Source organism: Rhipicephalus microplus, chromosome X (genome assembly GCF_043290135.1).
Source record: "Rhipicephalus microplus isolate Deutch F79 chromosome X, USDA_Rmic, whole genome shotgun sequence".
NCBI classification, from domain to species: domain Eukaryota; kingdom Metazoa; phylum Arthropoda; class Arachnida; order Ixodida; family Ixodidae; genus Rhipicephalus; species Rhipicephalus microplus.
Window position 1 is genome coordinate 74,778,362 of NC_134710.1, and position 14,361 is coordinate 74,792,722.

At 47.9% G+C, this 14,361-nt stretch overlaps 1 protein-coding gene and 42 non-coding genes across 43 annotated transcripts in view; all 43 read left to right on the plus strand.

The window, feature by feature from the left end:
• The window catches only part of LOC119176671 (unextended protein), a 418,752-nt gene that overhangs the window by 359,405 nt on the left and 44,986 nt on the right, over window positions 1-14,361 (plus strand). The window lies entirely within an intron of this gene.
• On the plus strand, window positions 91-163 carry TRNAI-AAU (transfer RNA isoleucine (anticodon AAU)). Its single transcript has one exon. It is a non-coding gene; the product is annotated as a tRNA-Ile (tRNA).
• Window positions 303-375, plus strand: TRNAK-UUU (transfer RNA lysine (anticodon UUU)). The gene has a single exon. It is a non-coding gene; the product is annotated as a tRNA-Lys (tRNA).
• On the plus strand, window positions 943-1,010 carry TRNAK-UUU (transfer RNA lysine (anticodon UUU)). Its single transcript has one exon. It is a non-coding gene; the product is annotated as a tRNA-Lys (tRNA).
• TRNAI-AAU (transfer RNA isoleucine (anticodon AAU)) lies at window positions 1,362-1,434 on the plus strand. The gene has a single exon. It is a non-coding gene; the product is annotated as a tRNA-Ile (tRNA).
• Window positions 1,574-1,646, plus strand: TRNAK-UUU (transfer RNA lysine (anticodon UUU)). The gene has a single exon. It is a non-coding gene; the product is annotated as a tRNA-Lys (tRNA).
• TRNAK-UUU (transfer RNA lysine (anticodon UUU)) lies at window positions 1,786-1,858 on the plus strand. The gene has a single exon. It is a non-coding gene; the product is annotated as a tRNA-Lys (tRNA).
• TRNAI-AAU (transfer RNA isoleucine (anticodon AAU)) lies at window positions 2,207-2,279 on the plus strand. Its single transcript has one exon. It is a non-coding gene; the product is annotated as a tRNA-Ile (tRNA).
• Window positions 2,629-2,701, plus strand: TRNAK-UUU (transfer RNA lysine (anticodon UUU)). Its single transcript has one exon. It is a non-coding gene; the product is annotated as a tRNA-Lys (tRNA).
• Window positions 2,839-2,911, plus strand: TRNAK-UUU (transfer RNA lysine (anticodon UUU)). Its single transcript has one exon. It is a non-coding gene; the product is annotated as a tRNA-Lys (tRNA).
• On the plus strand, window positions 3,474-3,546 carry TRNAI-AAU (transfer RNA isoleucine (anticodon AAU)). The gene has a single exon. It is a non-coding gene; the product is annotated as a tRNA-Ile (tRNA).
• Window positions 3,685-3,757, plus strand: TRNAK-UUU (transfer RNA lysine (anticodon UUU)). The gene has a single exon. It is a non-coding gene; the product is annotated as a tRNA-Lys (tRNA).
• TRNAK-UUU (transfer RNA lysine (anticodon UUU)) lies at window positions 3,895-3,967 on the plus strand. The gene has a single exon. It is a non-coding gene; the product is annotated as a tRNA-Lys (tRNA).
• Window positions 4,106-4,178, plus strand: TRNAK-UUU (transfer RNA lysine (anticodon UUU)). The gene has a single exon. It is a non-coding gene; the product is annotated as a tRNA-Lys (tRNA).
• TRNAK-UUU (transfer RNA lysine (anticodon UUU)) lies at window positions 4,310-4,382 on the plus strand. Its single transcript has one exon. It is a non-coding gene; the product is annotated as a tRNA-Lys (tRNA).
• On the plus strand, window positions 4,732-4,804 carry TRNAK-UUU (transfer RNA lysine (anticodon UUU)). The gene has a single exon. It is a non-coding gene; the product is annotated as a tRNA-Lys (tRNA).
• On the plus strand, window positions 4,943-5,014 carry TRNAK-UUU (transfer RNA lysine (anticodon UUU)). The gene has a single exon. It is a non-coding gene; the product is annotated as a tRNA-Lys (tRNA).
• Window positions 5,364-5,436, plus strand: TRNAE-UUC (transfer RNA glutamic acid (anticodon UUC)). The gene has a single exon. It is a non-coding gene; the product is annotated as a tRNA-Glu (tRNA).
• TRNAK-UUU (transfer RNA lysine (anticodon UUU)) lies at window positions 5,573-5,645 on the plus strand. The gene has a single exon. It is a non-coding gene; the product is annotated as a tRNA-Lys (tRNA).
• TRNAK-UUU (transfer RNA lysine (anticodon UUU)) lies at window positions 5,784-5,856 on the plus strand. Its single transcript has one exon. It is a non-coding gene; the product is annotated as a tRNA-Lys (tRNA).
• On the plus strand, window positions 6,835-6,902 carry TRNAK-UUU (transfer RNA lysine (anticodon UUU)). Its single transcript has one exon. It is a non-coding gene; the product is annotated as a tRNA-Lys (tRNA).
• Window positions 7,252-7,324, plus strand: TRNAK-UUU (transfer RNA lysine (anticodon UUU)). The gene has a single exon. It is a non-coding gene; the product is annotated as a tRNA-Lys (tRNA).
• On the plus strand, window positions 7,464-7,536 carry TRNAK-UUU (transfer RNA lysine (anticodon UUU)). Its single transcript has one exon. It is a non-coding gene; the product is annotated as a tRNA-Lys (tRNA).
• On the plus strand, window positions 7,675-7,747 carry TRNAI-AAU (transfer RNA isoleucine (anticodon AAU)). The gene has a single exon. It is a non-coding gene; the product is annotated as a tRNA-Ile (tRNA).
• TRNAK-UUU (transfer RNA lysine (anticodon UUU)) lies at window positions 7,886-7,958 on the plus strand. The gene has a single exon. It is a non-coding gene; the product is annotated as a tRNA-Lys (tRNA).
• Window positions 8,096-8,168, plus strand: TRNAK-UUU (transfer RNA lysine (anticodon UUU)). Its single transcript has one exon. It is a non-coding gene; the product is annotated as a tRNA-Lys (tRNA).
• TRNAI-AAU (transfer RNA isoleucine (anticodon AAU)) lies at window positions 8,307-8,379 on the plus strand. Its single transcript has one exon. It is a non-coding gene; the product is annotated as a tRNA-Ile (tRNA).
• TRNAK-UUU (transfer RNA lysine (anticodon UUU)) lies at window positions 8,518-8,590 on the plus strand. Its single transcript has one exon. It is a non-coding gene; the product is annotated as a tRNA-Lys (tRNA).
• Window positions 8,728-8,800, plus strand: TRNAK-UUU (transfer RNA lysine (anticodon UUU)). Its single transcript has one exon. It is a non-coding gene; the product is annotated as a tRNA-Lys (tRNA).
• On the plus strand, window positions 9,362-9,434 carry TRNAK-UUU (transfer RNA lysine (anticodon UUU)). The gene has a single exon. It is a non-coding gene; the product is annotated as a tRNA-Lys (tRNA).
• Window positions 9,786-9,858, plus strand: TRNAK-UUU (transfer RNA lysine (anticodon UUU)). The gene has a single exon. It is a non-coding gene; the product is annotated as a tRNA-Lys (tRNA).
• On the plus strand, window positions 9,998-10,070 carry TRNAK-UUU (transfer RNA lysine (anticodon UUU)). The gene has a single exon. It is a non-coding gene; the product is annotated as a tRNA-Lys (tRNA).
• Window positions 10,211-10,283, plus strand: TRNAI-AAU (transfer RNA isoleucine (anticodon AAU)). Its single transcript has one exon. It is a non-coding gene; the product is annotated as a tRNA-Ile (tRNA).
• Window positions 10,422-10,494, plus strand: TRNAK-UUU (transfer RNA lysine (anticodon UUU)). The gene has a single exon. It is a non-coding gene; the product is annotated as a tRNA-Lys (tRNA).
• Window positions 10,632-10,704, plus strand: TRNAK-UUU (transfer RNA lysine (anticodon UUU)). The gene has a single exon. It is a non-coding gene; the product is annotated as a tRNA-Lys (tRNA).
• On the plus strand, window positions 11,047-11,119 carry TRNAK-UUU (transfer RNA lysine (anticodon UUU)). The gene has a single exon. It is a non-coding gene; the product is annotated as a tRNA-Lys (tRNA).
• On the plus strand, window positions 11,681-11,753 carry TRNAK-UUU (transfer RNA lysine (anticodon UUU)). Its single transcript has one exon. It is a non-coding gene; the product is annotated as a tRNA-Lys (tRNA).
• Window positions 11,893-11,965, plus strand: TRNAK-UUU (transfer RNA lysine (anticodon UUU)). The gene has a single exon. It is a non-coding gene; the product is annotated as a tRNA-Lys (tRNA).
• On the plus strand, window positions 12,317-12,389 carry TRNAK-UUU (transfer RNA lysine (anticodon UUU)). The gene has a single exon. It is a non-coding gene; the product is annotated as a tRNA-Lys (tRNA).
• Window positions 12,742-12,814, plus strand: TRNAI-AAU (transfer RNA isoleucine (anticodon AAU)). Its single transcript has one exon. It is a non-coding gene; the product is annotated as a tRNA-Ile (tRNA).
• On the plus strand, window positions 12,953-13,025 carry TRNAK-UUU (transfer RNA lysine (anticodon UUU)). The gene has a single exon. It is a non-coding gene; the product is annotated as a tRNA-Lys (tRNA).
• On the plus strand, window positions 13,163-13,235 carry TRNAK-UUU (transfer RNA lysine (anticodon UUU)). Its single transcript has one exon. It is a non-coding gene; the product is annotated as a tRNA-Lys (tRNA).
• On the plus strand, window positions 13,374-13,446 carry TRNAK-UUU (transfer RNA lysine (anticodon UUU)). Its single transcript has one exon. It is a non-coding gene; the product is annotated as a tRNA-Lys (tRNA).

Sequence of the window (14,361 nt, forward strand, 5' to 3'; positions counted from 1 at the left end):
TCTTTTTTCGCCTTCCTCTCCTTCACTTTTTGACTTAATCTTTCTGACCATGAACGCACGAGATGACGCAAACTGAAACAGGTACTGTCCGCCCGGCTAGCTCAATCGGTAGAGCATGAGACTAATAATCTCAGGTTCGTGGGTTCGAGCCAAACGTTGGGCGCTGAATTTTTTTACTAATCTGTTGCCATGTTACAGGAATTGTTTTCTAATCTTTTTTCGCCTTCCTCTCTTTCGCTCTGTGACTTAAGTTTTCTGACCATGAACTCACGGGATTACGCAAACTGAAACGGGTACTGACTGCCCGGCTAGCTCAGTCGGTAGAGCATGAGACTTTTAATCTCAGGGTCGTGGGTTCGAGCCCCACGTTGGGCGCTATGTTTTTTTACGGATCTGTTCCCATGTTACACGGATTGTTTTCCAATCTTTCTTCGCCTCCCTCTCTTTCGCTCTTTGACTTAAGCTTTTTGACCATGAACGCACGGGGTGACGCAAACTGGAACGGGTGCTGTCTGCCCGGCTAGCTCAGTCGGTAGAGCATGAGACTTTTAATCTCAGAATCGTTGTTGAAGCCCTAAGTTGGGCGCTGCATTTTTTTACTGATCTGTTCCCATGGTACAGGAATCGTTTTCCAATCTTTCTTTGCCTTCTTCTCCTTCGCTCTTTGACTTAATCTTTCTGACATTTAACACGCGGGGTGAAGCAAACTGAAACGGTGTCTGCCTGCTCGGCTAGCTCAGTCGGTAGAGCATGAGGCTTTTAATCTCAGAATCGTTGGTTCAAGCCCTAAGTTGGGCGCTGCATTTTTTTACTGATCTGTTCCCATGTTGCACGGATTGTTTTCAAATCTTCCTTCGCCTTCCTCTCTTTTGCTCTGTGACTTAAGCTTTCTCACCATGAATGCACGGGATGATGCAAACTCAAACGCGTACTGTCCGCCCGGCTAGCTCAGTCGGTAGAGCATGAGACTTTTAATCCCAGGGTCGTGGGTTCGAGCCCCACCTTAAGCGCTGAATTTTTTTACTGATTGTTTCCCATGTTACAGGAATCGTTTTCCAATCTTTCTTTGCCTTCTTCTCCTTCGCTCTTTGACTTAATCTTTCTGACCATTAACACGCGGGGTAAAGCAAACTCAAACGGTTGCTGTCTGCCCGGCTAGCTCAGTCGGTAGAGCATGAGACTTTTAATCTCAGGGTCATGGGTTCGAGCCAAACGTTCGGTGCTGAATTTTTTTACTAATCTGTTGCCATGTTACAGGAATTGTTTTCTAATCTTTTTTCGCCTTCCTCTCCTTCACTTTTTGACTTAATCTTTCTGACCATGAACGCACGAGATGACGCAAACTGAAACAGGTACTGTCCGCCCGGCTAGCTCAATCGGTAGAGCATGAGACTAATAATCTCAGGTTCGTGGGTTCGAGCCAAACGTTGGGCGCTGAATTTTTTTACTAATCTGTTGCCATGTTACAGGAATTGTTTTCTAATCTTTTTTCGCCTTCCTCTCTTTCGCTCTGTGACTTAAGCTTTCTGACCATGAACGCTCGGGATGACGCAAACTGAAACGCGTACTGTCCGCCCGGCTAGCTCAGTCGGTAGAGCATGAGACTTTTAACCTCAGGGTCGTGGGTTCGAGCCCCAGGTTGGGCGCTGAATTTTTTTACTGATCGTTTCCCTTGTTACAGGAATTGTTTTCCAATCTTTTTTTGCCTTCTTCTCCTTCGCTCTTTGACTTACTCTTTCTGACCATTAACACACGGGGTGAAGCAAACTGAAACGTGTACTCTCCGCCCGGCTAGCTCAGTCGGTAGAGCATGAGACTTTTAATCTCAGGGTCGTAGGTTCGAGCCCCACGTTGGGCGCTGCATTTTTTATTGATCTGTTTCCATGTTAGACGGATTGTTTTCCAATCTTTCTTCGCCTCCCTCTCCTTCGCTCTTTGACTTGAACTTTTTGACCATGAACGGACGGGGTGACGCAACATAAACGGGGGCCGTCTGCCCAGCTAGCTCAGTTCACAGAGCATAAAACTTTTAATCTCAAGGTCGTAGGTTCGAGCCCCACGTTGGGCACTGCTTTTTTTACCGATCTGTTCTCATGTTACACGGATTGTTTTCCAATCTATCTACGCCTTCCTCTCCTTCGCTGTTTGACTTAATATTTCTGACCATGAACGCATGGGGTGACGCAAACTGACACAGGGCCTGCCTGCCCGGCTAGCTCAGTCGGTAGAGCATGAGACTAATAATCTCAAGGCCGCGGGTTCGAGCCCCACGTTGGGCGCTACTTTTTTTACCGATCCGTTCTCATGTTACACGGATTGTTTTCCAATCTATCTACGCCTTCCTCTCCTTCACTGTTTGACTTAAGCTTTCTGACCATGAACGCACGAGATGACGCAAACTTAAACGGGTACTGTCCGCCCGGCTAGCTCAGTCGGTAGAGAATGAGATTAATAATCTCAGGGCCGCGGGTTTGAGCCCCACGTTGGCCGCTGCATTCTTCACTGATCTGTTGCCATGTTAAAGGAATTATTTTCCAACATTTCTTCGCCTTCCTCTCCTTCGCTCTTTGACTTAATCTTTCTGACCACTAACGCACGAGATGACGCAAAGTGAAACGCGTACTGTCCGCCCGGCTAGCTTAGTCGGTAGAGCATGAGACTTTTAATCTCAGGGTCGTGGGATCGAGCCCCATGTTGGGCACTGCATTTTTTCATTGATCTGTTCCCATATTGCACGGATTGTTTTCCAATCTTTCGTCGCCTCCTCTCCTTCGCTCTTTGACTTGAATTTTTTGACCATGAACGGACGGGGTGACGAAACATAAACGGGGGCCGTCTGCCCAGCTAGCTCAGTCCATAGAGCATGAGACTTTTAATCTCAGGGTCGTGGGTTCGAGCCTCACGTTGGGCGCTGAATTTTCTACTGATCTGTTGCCATGTTACAGGAATTGTTTTCCAATATTTCTTCGCCTTCCTCTCCTTCGCTTTTTGACTGAATTTTTCTGACCATGAACACACGGTGTGAAGCAAACTGAAACGGGTGCTGTCGGCCCGGCTAGCTCAGTTGGTAGAGCATGATGCTTTTATATCAGAGTCGTTGGTTCCAGCCCCTAGTTGGGCGCTGCATTTTTTTACTCATCTGTTCCCATGTTACATGGATTGTTTTCCAATCTTTCTTCGCCTTCCTCTCTTTCGCTCTGTGACTTAAGCTTTCTGACAAGGAACAGACGAGATGACGCAAACTGAAACGGGTACTGTCCGCCCGGCTAGCTTAGTCGCTAGAGCATGAGACTGTTAATCTCAGAGTCGTTGGTTCAAGCCCCAAGTTGGGCGCTGCATTTTTTTACTCATCTGTTCTCATGTTACACGGATTGTTTTTCAATCTTCTATCGCCTTCTTCTCTTTCCCTCTGTGATATAAGCTTTCTGACCATGAACGCACGAGATGACGCAAAACTTAAACGGGTACGTTCCGCCCGGCTAGCTCAGTCGGTAGAGCATGAGACTAATAATCTCAGGGCCGCGGGTTCGAGCCCCACGTTGGGCGCTGCATTCTTTACTGATCTGTTGCCATGTTACAGGAATTATTTTCCAATATTTCTTCGCCTTCCTCTCCTTCGCTCTTTGACTTAATCTTTCTGACCATGAACGCACGAGATGACGCAAAGTGAAACGCGTACACTCCGCCCGGCTAGCTAAGGCGGTGGAGCATGAGATTTTTAATCTCAGGGTCGTGGGTTCGAGCCCCACGTTGGGCACTGCATTTTTTATTGATCTGTTCCCATATTACACGGATTGTTTTCCAATCTTTCGTCGCCTCCCTCTCCTTCGCTCTTTGACTTAAACTTTTTGACCATGAACGGACGGGGTGAAGCAACATAAACTGGGGCCGTCTGCCCAGCTAGCTCAGTCCATAGAGCATGAGACTTTTAATCGCAAGGTCGTAGGTTCAAGCCCCACGTTGGGCACTGCTTTTTTTACCGATCTGTTCACATGTTACACGGATTGTTTTCCAATCTATCTACGCCTTCCTCTCCTTCGCTGTTTGAGTTAATCTTTCTGACCATGAACGCACGAGATGACGCAAACTGAAACGGGTGCTGTCTGCCCGGCTAGCTCAGCCGGTAGAGCATGAGACTTTTGATCTTAGAGTCGTGGGTTCAAGCCCCACGTTTGGCGCTTCACTTTTTTATTGATCTGTTCCACGGATTGCTCTCCGATATTTCTTCGCCTTCCTCTCCTTCGCTCTTTGACTTAAACTTTCTGACCATGAACAGATGGGGTGACGCAAACTGAAACAAGGCCTGTCGGCCCGGCTAGCTCAGTCGGTAGAGCATGAGTCTTTTAATCTCAGGGTCGTGGGTTCGAGCCCCACGTTGGGCGCTGTGTTTTTTACTGATCGTTTCCCACGTTACAGGAATCGTTTTCCAATCTTTCTTTGCCTTCTTCTCCTTCGCTCTTTGACTTAATCTTTCTGACCTTTAACACGCGGGGTGAAGCAAACTGAAACGGTTGCTGTCTGCCCGGCTAGCTCAGTTGGTAGAGCATGAGGCTTTTAATCTCGGAGTCGTGGGTTGAAGCCCTAATTTGGGCGCTGCATTTTTTACTGATCTGTTCCTATGTTACACGGATTGTTCTCCGATCTTTCTTCGCCTTCCTCTCCTTCGCTCTTTGTCTTAAACTTTCTGACCATGAACGCATGGGGTGACGCAAACTGAAACAGGGCCTGTCGGCCCGGCTAGCTCAGTCGGTAGAGCATGAGACTTTTAATCTCATGTTCGTGGGTTGGAGCCCCACGTTGGGCGCTGTGTTTTTTACTTATCTGTTCCCATGTTAGACAGATTGTATTCTAATCTTTCTTCGCCTCCCTCTCTTTTGCTCTTTGACTTAAGCTTTCTGACCATGAACGCACGGGGTGACGCAAACTGAAACGGGTGCTGTCTGCCCGGCTAGCTCAGTCGGTAGAGCATGAGACTTTTAATCTCAAGGTCGTAGCTTCGTTTCCACGTTGGGTACTGCTTTTTTACCGATCTGTTCTCATGTTACACGGATTGTTTTCTAATCTTCCATCGCTTTACTCTCTTTCGCTCTGCGACTTAAGCTTTCTGACCATGAACGCACGGGATGACGCAAACTGAAACGGGTACTGTCCGCCCGGCTAGCTCAGTCGCTAGAGCATGGGACTTTTAATCTCAGAATCGTTGGTTCAAGCCCCAAGTTGGGCGCTGCATTTTTTCACAGATCTGTTCCCGTGTAACACGGATTGTTTTCCAATCTTCCTTCGCCTTCCTCTCTTTCGCTCTGCGACTTAAGCATTCTGACCATGAACGCACGGGATGACGCAAACTGAAACGCGTACTGTCCGCCCGGCTGGCTCAGTCGGTAGAGCATGAGACTTTCAATCACAGGGTCGTGGGTTCGAGCCCCACGTTGGGCGCTGCACTTTTTATTGATCTGTTCCCATACTACACGGATTGTTTTCCAATCTTTTTTCGCCTCCCTCTCCTTCGCTCTTTGACTTAAACTTTTTGACCATGAACGGACGGGGTGACGAACATAAACGGGGGCCGTCTACCCAGCTAGCTCAGTCCATAGAGCATGAGACTTTTAATCTCAAGGTCGTAGGTTCGAGCCCCACGTTGGGCACTGCTTTTTTTACCGATCCGTTCTCATGTTACACGGATTATTTTCCAATCTATCTACGCCTTCCTCTCCTTCGCTGTTTGACTTAAGCTTTCTGACCATGAACGCACGGGATTACGCAAACTGAAACGGGTACTGTTTGCCCGGCTAGCTCAGTCGGTAGAGCATGAGACTTTTAATCTCAGGGTCGTGGGTTTGAGCCCCACGTTGAGCGCTGAATTTTTTACTGATCTGTTGCCATGTTACTGGAATTGTTTTCCAATATTTCTTCGCCTTCTTCTCCTTCGCTTTTTGACTTAATCTTTCTGACCATGAACACACGGGGTGAAGCAAACTGAAACGGGTGCTGTCTGCCCGGCTAGCTCAGTCGCTAGAGCATGAAACTTTTAATCTCAGAGTCGTTGGTTCAAGCCCTAAGTTGGGCGCTGCATTTTTTACTCATCTGTTCTCATGTTACACGGATTGTTTTCCAACATTCCTTCGCCTTCCTCTCTTTTGCTCTGTGACTTAAGCTTTCTGACCATGAACGCACGGGATGACGCAAACTGAAACTCGTACTGTCCGCCCGGCTAGCTCAGTCGGTAGAGCATGCGACTAATATTCTCCGGGCCGCGAGTTCGAGCCCCAAGATGGGCGCTGCATTTTTTTACTGATCTGTTCCCATGTTACACGGATTGTTTTCTAATTTTCCTTCGCCTTCCTCTCTTTCGCTCTGCGACTTAAGCTTTCTGACCATGAACGCACGGGATGACGCGAACTGAAAAGTGTACTGTCCGCCCGGCTAGCTCAGTCGCAAGAGCATGAAACTTTTAATCTCAGAATCGTTGGTTCAAGCCCCAAGTTGGGCGCTGCATTTTTTTACTGATCTGTTCCCATGTTACACGGATTGTTTTCCAATCTTCCTTCGCCTTCCTGTGACTTAAGCTTTCTGACCATGAACGCACGGTATGACGCAAACTGAAACGCGTACTGTCCGCCCGGCTAGCTCAGTCGGTAGAGCATGAGACTTCTAGTCACAGGGTCGTGGATACGAGCCCCACGTTGGGCGCTGCATTTTTTTTCTGATCGTTTCCCATGTTACAGGAATCGTTTTCCAATCTTTCTTTGCCTTTTTCTCCTTCGCTCTTTGACTTAATCTTTCTGACCATTAACACACGGGGTGAAGGAAACTGAAACGGTTGCTGTCTGCCCGGCTAGCTCAGTTGGTAGAGCATGAGACTTTTAATCCCAGGGTCGTGGGTTCAAGCCCCACCTTAAGCGCTGAATTTTTTTACTGATTGTTTCCCATGTTACAGGAATCGTTTTCCAATCTTTCTTTGCCTTCTTCTCCTTCGCTCTTTGACTTAATCTTTCTGACCATTAACACGCGGGGTAAAGCAAACTCAAACGGTTGCTGTCTGCCCAGCTAGCTCAGTCACTAGAGCATGAGACTTTATTCTCAGAATCGTCTGTTCAAGCCCTAAGTTGGCGCTGCATTTTTTTACTGATCTGTTTCCATGTTACACGGATTGTTTTCCAATCTTCCTTCGCCTTCCTCTCTTTCGCTCTGTGACTTAAGCTTTCTGACCATGAACGCTCGGGATGACGCAAACTGAAACGCGTACTGTCCGCCCGGCTAGCTCAGTCGGTAGAGCATGAGACTTTTAATCTCAGGGTCGTGGGTTCGAGCCCCAGGTTGGGCGCTGAATTTTTTTACTGATCGTTTCCCATGTTACAGGAATTGTTTTCCAATCTTTTTTTGCCTTCTTCTCCTTCGCTCTTTGACTTACTCTTTCTGACCATTAACACACGGGGTGAAGCAAACTGAAACGTGTACTCTCCGCCCGGCTAACTCAGTCGGTAGAGCGTGAGACTTTTAATCTCAGGGTCGTAGGTTCGAGCCCCACGTTGGGCGCTGCATTTTTTATTGATCTGTTCCCATGTTAGACGGATTGTTTTCCGATCTTTCTTCGCCTCCCTCTCCTTCGCTCTTTGACTTAAACTTTTTGACCATGAACGGACGGGGTGACGCAAACTGAAACGGGTACTGTCCGCCCGGCTAGCTCAGTCGGTAGAGCATGAGACTAATAATCTCAGGGCCGCGGGTTCGAGCCCCACGTTGGGCGCTGCATTCTTTACTGATCTGTTGCCATGTTAAAGGAATTATTTTCCAATATTTCTTCGCCTTCCTCTCCTTCGCTCTTTGACTTAATCTTTCTGACCACTAACGCACGAGATGACGCAAAGTGAAACGCGTACTGTCCGCCCGGCTAGCTCAGTCGGTAGAGCATGAGACTTTTAATCTCAGGGTCGTGGGTTCGAGCCCCACGTTGGGCACTGCATTTTTTTATTGATCTGTTCCCATATTACACGGATTGTTTTCCAATCTTTCGTCGCCTCCTCTCCTTCGCTCTTTGACCTAAACTTTTTGACCATGAACGGACGGGGTGACGAAACATAAACGGGGGCCGTCTGCCCAGCTAGCTCAGTCCATAGAGCATGAGACTTTTAATCTCAGGGTCGTGGGTTCGAGCCCCACGTTGGGCGCTGCTTTTTTTACCGATCCGTTCTCATGTTACACGGATTGTTTTCCAATCTATCTACGCCTTCCTCTCCTTCACTGTTTGACTTAAGCTTTCTGACCATGAACGCACGAGATGACGCAAACTTAAACGGGTACTGTCCGCCCGGCTAGCTCAGTCGGTAGAGAATGAGATTAATAATCTCAGGGCCGCGGGTTTGAGCCCCACGTTGGGCGCTGCATTCTTTACTGATTTGTTGCCATGTTAAAGGAATTATTTTCCAACATTTCTTCGCCTTCCTCTCCTTCGCTCTTTGACTTAATCTTTCTGACCACTAACGCACGAGATGACGCAAAGTGAAACGCGTACTGTCCGCCCGGCTAGCTCAGTCGGTAGAGCATGAGACTTTTAATCTCAGGGTCGTGGGATCGAGCCCCATGTTGGGCACTGCATTTTTTCATTGATCTGTTCCCATATTACACGGATTGTTTTCCAATCTTTCGTCGCCTCCTCTCCTTCGCTCTTTGACTTGAACTTTTTGACCATGAACGGACGGGGTGACGAAACATAAACGGGGGCCGTCTGCCCAGCTAGCTCAGTCCATAGAGCATGAGACTTTTAATCTCAGGGTCGTGGGTTCGAGCCCCACGTTGGGCGCTGAATTTTCTACTGATCTGTTGCCATGTTACAGGAATTGTTTTCCAATATTTCTTCGCCTTCCTCTCCTTCGCTTTTTGACTGAATTTTTCTGACCATGAACACACGGTGTGAAGCAAACTGAAACGGGTGCTGTCTGCCCGGCTAGCTCAGTTGGTAGAGCATGATGCTTTTATATCAGAGTCGTTGGTTCCAGCCCCTAGTTGGGCGCTGCATTTTTTTACTCATCTGTTCCCATGTTACATGGATTGTTTTCCAATCTTTCTTCGCCTTCCTCTCTTTCGCTCTGTGACTTAAGCTTTCTGACCATGAACAGACGAGATGACGCAAACTGAAACGGGTACTGTCCGCCCGGCTAGCTTAGTCGCTAGAGCATGAGACTGTTAATCTCAGAGTCGTTGGTTCAAGCCCCAAGTTGGGCGCTGCATTTTTTTACTCATCTGTTCTCATGTTACACGGATTGTTTTTCAATCTTCTATCTCCTTCTTCTCTTTCCCTCTGTGATATAAGCTTTCTGACCATAGACACACGAGATGACGCAAACTGAAACGGGTACTGTCCACCCGGCTAGCTCAGTCGGTAGAGCATGAGACTTTTAATCTCAGGGTCGTGGGTTCGAGCCCCACGTTGGGCGCTGAGTTTTTTTACTGATCGTTTCCCATGTTACAGGAATCGTTTTCCAATCTTTCTTTGCCTCCTTCTCCTTCGCTCTTTGACTTATTCTTTCTGACCATTAACACACGGGGTGAAGCAATTTGAAACGGTTGCTGTCTGCCCGGCTAGCTCAGTTGGTAGAGCATGAGGCTTTTAATCTCGGAGTCGTGGGTTGAAGCCCTAATTTGGGCGCTGCATTTTTTTACTTATCTGTTCCTATGTTACACGGATTGTTTTCCAATCTTTCTTCGCCTTCCTCTCCTTCGCTCTTTGACTTAGGCTTTCTGACCATGAACGCACGGGGTGACGCAAACTAAAACGGGGCCTGTCTGCCCGGCTAGCTTAGTCGGTAGAGCATGACACTTTTAATCTCAGGGTCGTGGGTTCAAGCCCCACGTTGGGCGCTGTGTTTTTTCACTGATCTGTTCCCATGTTAGACGGATTGTTTTCCAATCTTTCTTCGCCTCCCTCTTCTTCGCTCTTTGATTTAAGCTTTCGGACCATGAACGCACGGGGTGATGCAAACTGAAACGGGTGCTGTCTGCCAAGCTAGCTCAGTCGGTAGAGCATGAGACTTTTAATCTCAGGGTCGTGGGTTCGAGCCAAACGTTGGGCGCTGAATTTTTTTACTAATCTGTTGCCTAGTTACAGCAATTATTTTTTAATCTTTCATCGCCTTCCTCTCCTTCACTCTTTGACCTAATCTCTCTGACCATGAACGCACGAGATGACGCAAAACTTAAACGGGTACGTTCCGCCCGGCTAGCTCAGTCGGTAGAGCATGAGACTAATAATCTCAGGGCCGCGGGTTCGAGCCCCACGTTGGGCGCTGCATTCTTTACTGATCTGTTGCCATATTACAGGAATTATTTTCCAATATTTCTTCGCCTTCCTCTCCTTCGCTCTTTGACTTAATCTTTCTGACCATGAACGCACGAGATGACGCAAAGTGAAACGCGTACACTCCGCCCGGCTAGCTAAGGCGGTGGAGCATGAGATTTTTAATCTCAGGGTCGTGGGTTCGAGCCCCACGTTGGGCACTGCATTTTTTATTGATCTGTTCCCATATTACACGGATTGTTTTCCAATCTTTCGTCGCCTCCCTCTCCTTCGCTCTTTGACTTAAACTTTTTGACCATGAACGGACGGGGTGAAGCAACATAAACGGGGGCCGTCTGCCCAGCAAGCTCAGTCCATAGAGCATGAGACTTTTAATCTCAAGGTCGTAGGTTCAAGCCCCACGTTGGGCACTGCTTTTTTTACCGATCTGTTCACATGTTACACGGATTGTTTTCCAATCTATCTACGCCTTCCTCTCCTTCGCTGTTTGAGTTAATCTTTCTGACCATGAACGCACGAGATGACGCAAACTGAAACGGGTGCTGTCTGTCCGGCTAGCTCAGCCGGTAGAGCATGAGACTTTTGACCTTAGAGTCGTGGGTTCAAGCCCCACGTTTGGCGCTTCACTTTTTTATTGATCTGTTCCACGGATTGCTCTCCGATATTTCTTCGCCTTCCTCTCCTTCGCTCTTTGACTTAAACTTTCTGACCATGAACAGATGGGGTGACGCAAACTGAAACAGGGCCTGTCGGCCCGGCTAGCTCAGTCGGTAGAGCATGAGTCTTTTAATCTCAGGGTCGTGGGTTCGAGCCCCACGTTGGGCGCTGTGTTTTTTACTGATCGTTTCCCACGTTACAGGAATCGTTTTCCAATCTTTCTTTGCCTTCTTCTCCTTCGCTCTTTGACTTAATCTTTCTGACCTTTAACACGCGGGGTGAAGCAAACTGAAACGGTTGCTGTCTGCCCGGCTAGCTCAGTTGGTAGAGCATGAGGCTTTTAATCTCGGAGTCGTGGGTTGAAGCCCTAATTTGGGCGCTGCATTTTTTACTGATCTGTTCCTATGTTACACGGATTGTTCTCCGATCTTTTTTCGCCTTCCTCTCCTTCGCTCTTTGTCTTAAACTTTCTGACCATGAACGCATGGGGTGACGCAAACTGAAACAGGGCCTGTCGGCCCGGCTAGCTCAGTCGGTAGAGCATGAGACTTTTTAATCTCATGTTCGTGGGTTCGAGCCCCACGTTGGGCGCTGTGTTTTTTACTTATCTGTTCCCATGTTAGACAGATTGTATTCTAATCTTTCTTCGCCTCCCTCTCTTTTGCTCTTTGACTTAAGCTTTCTGACCATGAACGCACGGGGTGACGCAAACTGAAACGGGTGCTGTCTGCCCGGCTAGCTCAGTCGGTAGAGCATGAGACTTTTAATCTCAAGGTCGTAGGTTCAAGCCCCAAGTTGGGTGCTGCATTTTTTTACTAATCTGTTCTCATGTTACACGGATTGTTTTTAAATCTTCTATCGCCTTCTTCTCTTTCTCTCTGTGATATAAGCTTTCTGACCATAGACACACGAGATGACGCAAACTGAAACGGGTACTGTCCACCCGGCTAGCTCAGTCGGTAGAGCATGAGACTTTTAATCTCAGGGTCGTGGGTTCGAGCCCCACGTTGGGCGCTGAGTTTTTTTACTGATCGTTTCCCATGTTACAGGAATCGTTTTCCAATCTTTCTTTGCCTCCTTCTCCTTCGCTCTTTGACTTATTCTTTCTGACCATTAACACACGGGGTGAAGCAATTTGAAACGGTTGCTGTCTGCCCGGCTAGCTCAGTTGGTAGAGCATGAGGCTTTTAATCTCGGAGTCGTGGGTTGAAGCCCTAATTTGGGCGCTGCATTTTTTTACTGACCTGTTCCTATGTTACACGGATTGTTTTCCAATCTTTCTTCGCCTTCCTCTCCTTCGCTCTTTGACTTAGGCTTTCTGACCATGAACGCACAGGGTGACGCAAACTAAAACGGGGCCTGTCTGCCCGGCTAGCTTAGTCGGTAGAGCATGACACTTTTAATCTCAGGGTCGTGGGTTCAAGCCCCACGTTGGGCGCTGTGTTTTTTCACTGATCTGTTCCCATGTTAGACGGATTGTTTTCCAATCTTTCTTCGCCTCCCTCTTCTTCGCTCTTTGACTTAAGCTTTCGGACCATGAACGCACGGGGTGATGCAAACTGAAACGGGTGCTGTCTGACAAGCTAGCTCAGTCGGTAGAGCATGAGACTTTTAATCTCAGGGTCGTGGGTTCGAGCCAAACGTTGGGCGCTGAATTTTTTTACTAATCTGTTGCCTAGTTACAGCAATTATTTTTTAATCTTTCATCGCCTTCCTCTCCTTCACTCTTTGACCTAATCTCTCTGACCATGAACGCACGAGATGACGCAAAACTTAAACGGGTACGTTCCGCCCGGCTAGCTCAGTCGGTAGAGCATGAGACTAATAATCTCAGGGCCGCGGGTTCGAGCCCCACGTTGGGCGCTGCATTCTTTACTGATCTGTTGCCATGTTACAGGAATTATTTTCCAATATTTCTTCGCCTTCCTCTCCTTCGCTCTTTGACTTAATCTTTCTGACCATGAACGCACAAGATGACGCAAACTGAAACGCGTACACTCCGCCCGGCTAGCTAAGGCGGTGGAGCATGAGATTTTTAATCTCAGGGTCGTGGGTTCGAGCCCCACGTTGGGCACTGCATTTTTTATTGATCTGTTCCCATATTACACGGATTGTTTTCCAATCTTTCGTCGCCTCCCTCTCCTTCGCTCTTTGACTTAAACTTTTTGACCATGAACGGACGGGGTGAAGCAACATAAACGGGGGCCGTCTGCCCAGCTAGCTCAGTCCATAGAGCATGAGACTTTTAATCTCAAGGTCGTAGGTTCAAGCCCCACGTTGGGCACTGCTTTTTTTACCGATCTGTTCACATGTTACACGGATTGTTTTCCAATCTATCTACGCCTTCCTCTCCTTCGCTGTTTGAGTTAATCTTTCTGACCATGAACGCACGAGATGACGCAAACTGAAACGGGTGCTGTCTGCCCGGCTAGCTCAGTCGGTAGAGCATGAGACTTTTAATCTCAGGGTCGTGGGTTTGAGCCCCACGTTGAGCGCTGAATTTTTTACTGATCTGTTGCCATGTTACTTGAATTGTTTTCCAATATTTCTTCGCCTTCTTCTCCTTCGCTTTTTGACTTAATCTTTCTGACCATGAACACACGGGGTGAAGCAAACTGAAACGGGTGCTGTCTGCCCGGCTAGCTCAGTTGGTAGAGCATGAGGCTTTTATATCAGAGTCATTAGTTCCAGCCCCTAGTTGGGCGCTGCATTTTTTACTCATCTGTTCTCATGTTACACGGATTGTTTTCCAATCTTCCTTCGCCTTCCTCTCTTTCGCTCTGTGACTTAAGCTTTCTGACCATGAACACACGAGATGACGCAAACTGAAACGGGTACTGTCTGCCCGGCTAGCTCAGTCGCTAGAGCATGAAACTTTTAATCTCAGAGTCGTTGGTTCAAGCCCTAGGTTGGGCGCTGCAATTTTTACTCATCTGTTCTCATGTTACACGGATTGTTTTCCAATCTTCCTTCGCCTTCCTCTCTTTTGCTCTGTGACTTAAGCTTTCTGACCATGAACGCACGGGATGACGCAAACTGAAACTCGTACTGTCCGCCCGGCTAGCTCAGTCGGTAGAGCATGAGACTAATATTCTCCGGGCCGCGAGTTCGAGCCCCAAAATGGGCGCTGCATTTTTTTACTGATCTGTTCCCATGTTACACGGATCGTTTTCTAATTTTCCTTCGCCTTCCTCTCCTTCGCTCTGCGACTTAAGCTTTCTGACCATGAACGCACGGGATGACGCGAACTGAAAAGTGTACTGTCCGCCCGGCTAGCTCAGTCGCAAGAGCATGAAACTTTTAATCTCAGAATCTTTGGTTCAAGCCCCAAGTTGGGCGCTGCATTTTATACTGATCTGTTCCCATGTTACACGGATTGTTTTCCAATCTTCCTTCGCCTTCCTGTGACT